This window comes from Gordionus sp. m RMFG-2023, chromosome 1 (genome assembly GCF_954871325.1).
Source record: "Gordionus sp. m RMFG-2023 chromosome 1, tfGorSpeb1-WG-v2, whole genome shotgun sequence".
Lineage (NCBI taxonomy): Eukaryota > Metazoa > Nematomorpha > Gordioida > Chordodea > Parachordodidae > Gordionus > Gordionus sp. m RMFG-2023.
The window spans coordinates 14,907,285-14,918,229 of record NC_088775.1 but is presented as its reverse complement, the minus strand read 5'-3'; positions in this window follow the sequence as shown (position 1 = coordinate 14,918,229).

Genomic DNA, 10,945 nt, shown 5'->3' with positions numbered 1-10,945 from the left:
TGGATGCTAGTATTTATGTAAATCTATGTTCATGTATTGTAAAAAATATATTTAGTTTACATAAATGTATATTAAAAGTAATTTTAAAAAGTTCCAAGATTTTTGGTAAATTAATATGAAAGAAATATTAGTATATTTTTTTATATTTATCGCCTTAGAGTCATATTATTCCGCACCAAATAATATTTCCGACTTATGCACATCTGGTTGACTGACATGCAAATTAACTTACTGGTTATAAACATACTAACAAATTTATAGCCTCTAACAAGGTATATATGCCAGGTTTGAAACCTTTTTTTTTATTATTCGCCTTATGATTTAATTAGTAATTATTTAAGATTACACAATTGTAATTAGTAAATCTTATTCGCAAATACTGTTAAGTATTAGAGACCAATTTTTTCTAGTCAACCAGACCTATAGGTGAAAAAGTATGTTCCCAAAAAAATGAAGAAAATTGTAAAATAATACACATTTATAACATTTTATGGATATCAATGATTAATAATATTTCGCCGGTGGTGGGCATAGTCACAATCAAATTCCTATTAAATATTAAAAAAACGCCTTGACAATTTGGGTAAATTTTGGTTCTAACAGTGCCGAAATTAGGCAGATTTTACTGTATTTTATTTTCCAAATGTATTTTATACAATCCGTTTCATTAAAAATACTAATCTTTTCCCTCAAATCCAATATTTGTTTAAAAGAATAACTTAATTATAAGCTAGATCGGAACTTCTAAAAACATACTTAAATCCTAGGAAATTTTTTAAATGAATGCAATTTATTTAAGATTGAGCAGGTGAAGTAAGGATAACGATTAACGGTTAGAGATATGGATTAGGGTTAATTAAAGATTTGCTAGGTATGGGTTGGCATTAAGATATATTAAAAATGCTGACGAATCGTGTAACTATGGTCATGGGAAGAAGATAACCATTCTAATATTTCCTACGCAGCTAAAACTATCTTTTTCAAAATTTAATTCCTCCAAGCTCAATTCTTAACCTAATATTTTTGAAAATGATATTCGATAAAAATTTACAAACCGTCCGCTATACAAATATTAATATTTATTAAAGCATCACAGATTTTTCAGGACCCTTCAATAGATATAAAACTGTTATTGAACCCGGAAAAGGATAAAAACGAATATATAGAAATATACTCTTTTTTTTATCCCTAAAGTCTCTTTTGCGAAATTAAGTGCCATATTTCATGAATTTTTTTTTCAAGCCTGTCTAAAGAAGGGTGTTAAAAAGATGCATTTAATAATCAGATTTGTTCGTAAATCTAAATATTTTGTTTTATTAATTTATAATTTAGGGAAAATTTTTTTAAAAAGGAGCGGGTTAAAGATGGGTAGAAGAGTTAAAAATATTTTTAAAACAATTGATGGGCGGGCGGGTGAATTTGAAAGAATTAGCTTATATTTACCAAAAATTAATATTTTTATTTTATATATAAATTAAATAATGAACCAAACACCCAAGTTAAATAAATTTTTTGGACAAAGTTTTTATATAAATGAGCGGGCGGGTAATTTTTTTCAAAACTACAGACTGGCTGCCATTTGAGTTAACTCTCCCCCCCCCCTCATTCCAGACCTCTAAGCTTTACATCCTCGCTGCCGAAACAGAATTGATGAACTTATGCTTTATTATGTGCAATTATATTGTTCGGTATAGCTCATCCTAGATATCGTCTCCTTTGAATCGAAATGAGGTACAACTAAACATATATTGGGAAATATGATGAAAAAAACATTACCAAATATTAGAATTATTACTATATCTTTTTATGTCTTATAAAGATAAATGCACATGAATTTATATAAGTGAATTTAAGGGATGGGCAGGTTAAACTACAAAAAATAAATACCTTTATTTACAGAAAATATGCAATCATATAAGTTTCCTTTGCACATAGAAAAATAGGTAACGTACCATTACTTAGAAATATGTGAATTGCTCTGCTCTTTATTATATAATTCAAATAAGAATAAAATGATATGCGGAAATAAATAAATAATTATTAAATGACGTCCATCAATTTGATCCAGGCATATTCAATTTTTTACTAAATTTTTTAGCCAGACCCGAGATAATTTTTATATTCTAGATTTGAGCCCGGTCCAAAATATTTGATGAAAAAAAAATATATAAAAAACGATTTTTATAAGAGAAATAAATTACAAATATTAATCGATATGTCATCACTACAGATAAATTTTAATATTTTTTAAATTTATTTTTAGGCCTGAGCCAATTTTAAAATAGTTAGGTTCGAGCAAGAGCCATGCCGGACCAAATAGTTGGGCTCTACCATCAACTCCTAATTTGATTTTTTAGAAAGAATGTTTTTTGGAAATCTAATTTCTATCTGTTTTATGATAAAATTAGTTGAAGAAATGTCGTCATCAAGGTTTTTATTTTGATAAGTGTTGCGACTCCTATATTTCATTCATCTTTTTAAAAGGTCTATTAAGGGGATATATATAAATATAATAAACTGAAGCAGAAACAAGTTTATTAATTATTATTTCGTATTAATAAACAAAGAGAGAATACAATTTCAAGTCATTCCGATTAAATTGGTCTAACAATTTTAAGAAGATTTCAAATAAAGGCTCAAATGTATAAAATGAATGAGAAAATAATTATAGAAGTTATGCAACATATCGCCTTTTTCGTTATGCATAGTAATCATAGGATATTCTTTCTCAATGTATGAAGCTCTATGGTGACCTGTAATAAAAATTTTAAATATTTATTCAAAAAACATGTCTTGTTTGTAAATTTCTTTCTATCCTGTTTTATTTTTATCCAATAATAAATCATCATTCATTCACAATCATTTTCATGTGTGTTTGTGTATGTCATTATATAGGCGCTTAATCACTTTTAAATTGTACTTATTTCAATGATAATTATTTTATTTATTATGGTTCAATCACAATATTATTATTATTATAATATAACCAGTTATTTAAAACCGAGGTGAATATTTTAGAACTGAAGAAAATACTGAGATTACAACAATTTTGTAAGCCAATAAATTAACCGTATAAGGTTACGTATAATCACAGGTGATCCAAAAGTAGGCTTTTACCTTCAACAAGGAATTTCAATTAAAATTTGTCAATCCAACTGCATATCCATACATGGGTCATTAACCCCAGCCGACCATATATATTATTTTAAATTATTTTTTTAATTTCTCTTCTTATAATTATAAATTTTTATATAGATATAGTTTGTCAATTATAATTTAATATTCTTTTAAATAGTATTTTCATCATTGTTTTGTTTTAATTATATGAATGTGCATTGAAGTTTTTTAAAAATGAAAGTGATAATATAAATTTTATTATCTTAAATGAATATTTGATTTGATGCTATTTCTTAGCATACAGGAGCTACCTTTTCTTGGGGTTCATTCAACATGCTGCAAAAGATGAAAACATAATTTATTCTTCTGGACTGCAATGTTTCATGCACCATCCAAAAAGATCCTGGATTAAATAAAATTATGAAATACCCAAAAATGCCGAATATACATCATCCTATCTAGGGGTGGGACTAATACCAATATAATATTGGTTTACAATACCAATACCAATATAAACCAATATATATTTAAATATTGGTATTGCTTTTACAACCAATACCAATACCAATTACCTAAATATATTGGTTTTGATATATTGTTTAAATACAATTTTAACTAATACCAATATTAAAAATAACATAATTATTTGGGTTTATCGTGGATAATTATATCGTGGTATTTTTTTTACTTTCATTGCAAAAACTGAATACATCTGTTATTTCTTCCAAATACTACTGTGATATCAATATTTCTGTTATTTATAATTATAGTTTATTTTTATTATGGAAGTAAATTTTTTATATGATATCTATCAATTTTATCTATTTATTTAGGATATTGTAAATAATAAATGTAAGGACTTAATTTTAACTATTTTATTTACTATCTTTTTCATCTAAAAACATTATATATATATAAAATTTACAAGTTAATTGAACAACTTAAATAGTTAATATAAAAAATAAATAATATTCAAATTTAAATCAATCAACATATAAAATAAATAATATTCAAATTTAAATCAATCAACATTCCCCCTCTTCTATAAATAACGAAGCTTCTTCTCAGCAGTCATCGAGAGCTTGTTGTCCTAGAAGTTTTTCCTGTTTCGATTGTACTCGGTTTCATATTGGTTAACGCATAAGTCTCAAATGTTTTCGTAGGCTTGATTCTATCACGTAGGTTTGATAAAATCGTTTATTAGAGTTGCGTGAGTTTGTACGTTTTTTTGTAGGCTTGAATCAATCGCGTAGGTTTGATAAAATCGTTGAACGTTATCGTTGGTTTGATATCCTTATCGTATGTTGTTCACATTTCTCAAAATTGTTATTATCATTAATCCAGTTGAATATTGGAATTTGGAATAAATCGGAATATATAATTTGGAATAGTTGATCAAATCAAATGTATGAATAATATGCACGAATAAAATTTTGAATTTCGGAACAATAAAATATGTAATAAGGAATGATAATTTATGGAATAAGGAATAAAATCCAGAATAAGGAATGATAAATCATAATGATTATTATATTATTTTTTAGGTGTTAAGTTAATCATAGCGTTTTATACTTTTAGCGTTTTATGCGTTTTATATTTTTAGCGTTTTATATTTTTTGCGTTTTATATTTTTTAGCGTTTCCATATTTAATTAGTAGCGTTTTAATACTTAATTTATTTTTATTTATTTTCAATCTCCGAGGTTAAATATGCAAATACTATGCACATTTCCCTCTCTTAAAAAAAAATTTAAATTTCACACAATATTTTTCTAAAATAATGATGTTTAATTTTTACATAACCTTTTTTCTTCAAAAGCTTTATTTCAAAAACATTTTTTTTCATATTAAGTATTACTTATAAGGGTTATTTAAATCAATCCCTTTTAATTCATATGTTTAAATTACATTTTAACATATTTAAAATTAAGTTTTATCTTCTTGTTTAGGATTTTTAATGGTTTATTTTTAATTATATCTAAGAATTCATCTTTAGGTTTTGTTAATTAACAACAATTCGTCATCATTCAAGAAATCAAAAAATATCAATATTATCCATTATGATTTTACATTTTAGTAATTTTAAAAATTTATAACATGCCTTTATCCTGGCATAAAATTTTAATTTTTAATAACTTTTCTTCTTACGTGGATTAGAATAATAATTAATCATCATTGGTCTCACAAAATAGAATTCATAACCTAACGTCCAACTTTCATATTGGTTCTTTCTAGGTTGCCACCTTAGGTTAGGTGCTGGCTATCATATTCCAGTCCAACATCCAGAGCCGGGACACCATAAAGAAAGAAGCTTTTTGCATGAAAGAACGTACTAAGGTTTGATTCTTGGTCATCTCAGTAGATTAGGTAGTCACAATAGATAAGGTAGTCATAATAGGTAGTCATCTCCATAGGTTAAGCAGTCTCCATAGGTTAGATAGTCATCTCAGTAGATTAGGTAGTCACAATAGATAAGGTAGTCATAATAGGTAGTCATCTCCATAGGTTAAGCAGTCTCCATAGGTTAGATAGTCATCACAATAGATTAGGTAGTCACAATAGATAAGGTAGTCATAATAGGTAGTCATCTCCATAGGTTAAGCAATCAACACAATAGGTAATCAATAGGTAGTCATATAAATAGAGTCATCTCAATGGATTAAGCAATCGTCACAATAGGTAGTCACCACAAAGGTAGTCATATAAATAGAGTCATCTCAATGGATTAAGCAATCGTCACAATAGGTAGTCACCACAAAAGTAGTCATATAAATATAGTCATCTCAATGGATAAAGCAATCGTCACAATAGGTAGACAAATCAATAAATAAGGTAGTCATCAATTTCAAATTTAATTTAATTTATACTTTTTTATTTTAATTTTAGGCAAATTTTCTATATTTTATTCTTTTTTTTTTTTACAAAAACGTAACAGGGCGCCATAAAAGAAACAAGAAGTTAACAAGTTATATTTATTCTAAAAAAAATTTTTTTTTTACCTTTTATAATTTTTTAAATTTGGATAAAATTTTGACTATCGAAAAGAAAAGTCAAAAAAATTTTATTTGTCCTTATATCATCTCCAATATCGAACGACGAATTTGATAAGTAATTCGTTTACTTTTTATTTTTAACAAAAGAATTCAAGGTAAGGATATTTTTTAATTTTTTCTTTAAAACTTTTATCATTTAAATTTAATTTAAAACGAAAAACGTACCACCGTAACCGGGGCACCATGTAAATAATAAATGTAAGGACTTAATTTTAACTATTTTATTTACTATCTTTTTCATCTAAAAACATTATATATATATAAAATTTACAAGTTAATTGAACAACTTAAATAGTTAATATACAAAATAAATAATATTCAAATTTAAATCAATCAACATATAAAATAAATAATATTCAAATTTAAATCAATCAACAGATATTATAATAAATGAAGACCAAATAGAGTTAATAAATATAGATGCTGTTGGTACTAATAATAATAGCGATAAGGAACAAGAAGAATTATCAATATCTAATAAAAGACGAAATTCGGCAAAAATCTGGGAATTTTATACGACTTGTGATAATAAAAAAAAGGCAATTTGTAATAAATGTAAAAAAAATATCACTTCCCAATTTTGGAACCTCAGGATTATGGACACATCTTAAATCCATCCACCCAACATTATATAAGAAATGTGAGCAGATAAATATTGGCAGTAAAAAAATTAAGACAATAAAATCATTTTTACTTAATAATATAAATAATAAAGCTAATTTAAATAATTTAATTATAAACTTTTTCATTCATAATAATTTAGCCTTTTCAATAGTTGAGGATATCATTTAAAAATTTAATAGCATATTGTAACCCTTCACTAACATTAGTTTCTAGAAAAACACTAAAAATAGAAATTATGAAACATTATCATAGTTCTTTTATCAATTTAAAATCTGTACTTTTTAACATTACATCTAAATTTTCCTTAACAATGGACATTTGGTCCTCCAAATAAAATACCCTTTATGGGCATAACAATTCATTATATTGATAATGATTTTAAATTAAATAATCATTTATTAGATTTTATTCCTTTTAAATCAGCACATAATTCTATTAATATTTTTAATTCTGTATTAAAAGTAAAATTTGAAATTGATTTTTTTTTGCATTACATTAGACAATGCAAGTAATAATTTAGCATTTCTAAAAATTTTAAAACAAAAAGATAATTTTGATAATGTGTGCAAATGCTTTTGCCATATTATACATTTGGCTGTCATGGCTGCATTGGAACACTTAAATACAACTTTAAAAAAAAATAAGAAATTTTTAAAATTTTTTAAACTATCTAAATCTAAATTTAATAAACTCGAAAAAATATATCTTGAAAAAAATCCATACTTAAAATTTCCTCACCCAATTTTGGATATACCAACACGTTGGAATTCAACATACCAAATGCTTGAAAGAGCAATATTGCTCAAACCCTATTTGACAACATATACCAATCATTTACAAAATACCAATCATTTACAAAATACCAATCAAGAAAATTATATTAGTGCCTTAGCCTGGAATAATATAGAAATATACCGAAAATTTCTGGAACCATTTAATTTTGCTACAGAGATGGCCTCATGTGCTAATACTCCAACAATTTCAACAATTATTCCTTTATATTCCAGTGTTTTTTGAGCATGTGGAGAGTTATAATAATAATCCTAATGCTATTTTAAAGACAGCTTCTTTAGCTGCCTTAACAAAACTTAATAAATACTATAATTATAATAAACACCTCTTTATTATTTCAACAATGATTGACCCAAGATTTAAACTATCAAGTCATTTATTAAAGCATAATAATAGGGAAACTCTTATTGGATATCTTACTAATGAATACAATATTTATAAAATATAATAACAATTCAGCGGAACTTACAAATGAAGCACAAAATAACAAAAAATTGTCCTTTTATGACAAAATTTATCAGGTGAAACCTCATAATAATAACAACTTAGAAATAAGTAAATACGTAGATGAAGCCACAATTTCCAATGATACAAATCCATTATATTGGTGGAAATTAAATAAAAATAGATATCCAGTATTATCAAAAATTGCCAGAGATTATCTAGCAATTCGGGCCACCTCATCTAGCTCTGAAAGGGCTTTTTCAGAAGGACGGTATGTTATAACAGACCAACGTTGTTCACTAGATGAGCATACTATACAAGCTTGCCTGTGCCTAAAAAGTTGGATGCGCATGCAAGATTCTTCTTAAATACATAAAATTATTTCCTCTTCTTATATTAAAATTATATCATTCTTTTGCATTATATTTTGTATAAATAGACAGTTATGTTACATTTTTAGTTTACTTATTTTGCTATGTTCTTTGTGATAAATAAAATGGTTCAAAATCAATACGTTTATTATTGTTGATACAAAAAACACATGATTAAATCAAAAATTTATTCACATCACCTAATAAATTCCTAGTTTAAAAAAAAGAATTTGAATTCAGTAAAATTTTGAGAGTTGGTTCTTAGCCCTGATTTTATGGTATCATGATTTTTTTTCCCATGTTTATTTAAAATTAGAAATTAAGGGTTTTATAATCACTATTTCTATTCTTTTAATTAGTAATTTGAATTTAAACCAATACCAATATAAACCTATAGTTACCAATATAAACCAATACCAATAGCAATACCAATACAACAAATAGAAAATATTGTTTAAACCAATACCAATATTTTAGACCCAATACCAATACCAATACAATATTTTGTTAATATTGGGTTTTTACTATTGGTTCCCACCTATCTATTATGGAAGATATGATACTTTAAATATCTCAGATAAATATAACAAAAGTGCGTGCTTTTTTTTTGTCTTAAGGCTGATGAGGCAAAATATACATCAGATTGTCAAAACCTGACATAATTATTCGCTATATTTCCTGGAGAATTATTAATTTACAGTGTCTTTTTACTGAAAGCATTACTGATTGCATTATAAAGCAACTTAATGAGTTAAATATTAATTCAACTAATATAATAAGCCAGGTATATGATGGTGCAAACATCATGTCTGATCAAAATGGAGGAGTGCAAAACCTTCAAAAAAAATTTAATAAAAAAAGTTACTTTTATATGCTACAACCACAAGTTTCATCTTGTAATTCAAAATTGGTATAATATTATTATCATTTCTAATTTTTTTAATTTATCCAATGCATTGTATAATTTTTTAGACATTTTAGAGTATCCTATAAATATACAGGTCATGTCTTAAGAGCCTTTTAGACCAGAGGTGGACTGGCCATTTAAAATCATCTCGCATCATTTATGAGAATTTTCAGGCTATTGGTGAAGTATTATTTTACTTTTCTAATAGAACTCACATGAATTAGTCGAAGCCTCTAGTCTTTTATCTCAATACGTCAATATAAATTACGTTATGATAGCCATTATAATTTATGAGATATAATAACAATAGATCCACTAAATAAGTATCTACACTAGGTACTAATCTAGTGGATGTTAAAATTTGTATTGATTCCACTATCAATATATAAATAAAAGAAGCGTTAATTGTTTAATTCGATTAGAATTAAGGCCGAACCACTTTTAGCAAAATTTAATCTCACTCCCCACAAATCATCAAGGTTACGTAAAACGCCTATAAATTTTCAAGATTTTTTAGTCGAAACCAAATTACAATATGATTGTTAAAAAGACTCCAATTGGAGTTCTTTAAAAATGAATTATTGATTACTTTGTTTGTGTTGATCGATTTATAGGATTTACACAAGATGACTATAATCTTCTATCATGTTTTAATACATTGTCCCCCTTTGATCCTGATTATTTTATATCGGATAAGATGACCCGATTATAATCATTATTAAACTTAAATATGGAAACGTTACATCAAGAAATGTAAATCGCTAGAGGATTATTAGCACAAGAAGTTAAAAAAACACATAATTTTAAAAATATCCTAAATATTATGTATAAAATATCATCATGCATTTAAAGAATTGTATAAATGCTACTCAGCATCCATCGTCATTAGGGTACCAATGGCTTTTTGTGTGGCCTCGTTCTCTAGAGAGTTCTATCGAGCACTAGAAGTCGATGAAAGATCAACGTAAGCAAAATTTAGTATTGATGGCTTATGAAAAAAAAATAACAAAATGTATCCTTAAATTCATTTATGTTATAAAAATCGTGTATTATATTATAGTATTATTATTATAGTATTATTTTGTATTCATATAACAATTAATAATTTTTTAATAAAATATCAAAAAATTTCTATGAATGCTTAATTGTTTTATTTTAAAAAAATAGTGGCCCTCTCAAGTTAGCAGCTGACCCCCCTAGCTGAATTCCTGACTACGACACTGAGTAGAAGGAAGGATATTTCTCTAGAGAAATATATTTATTATATTACATAACAATTTAGAATTTTAATAAATAATTCGCAGAAATATTTATGAAAGTGTTTATTACGTAAAGATAATTACAATACATTTTAAACTTTAATAAGGATTTAATAGGGGGAAAAAATATCCACTTTTTAAAATGTTTTATTTCTTTCTATAATAAAAAGTTCTCATAAATAATTAATAATATATAATATTATACAATTCATTAATAATTTTATTTTTTTTTAAACCACTATTTGCGAAATGTAAGAATTTTTTTTAGCAAAATTTTCATAAAATGAGTGTTATTTTTTTATTATTGTAAGTAATAATCTCGTGCACATTTATTATAATACGGCTATAATTTTTAGTTGTTACTGATGTTAAAAATAGA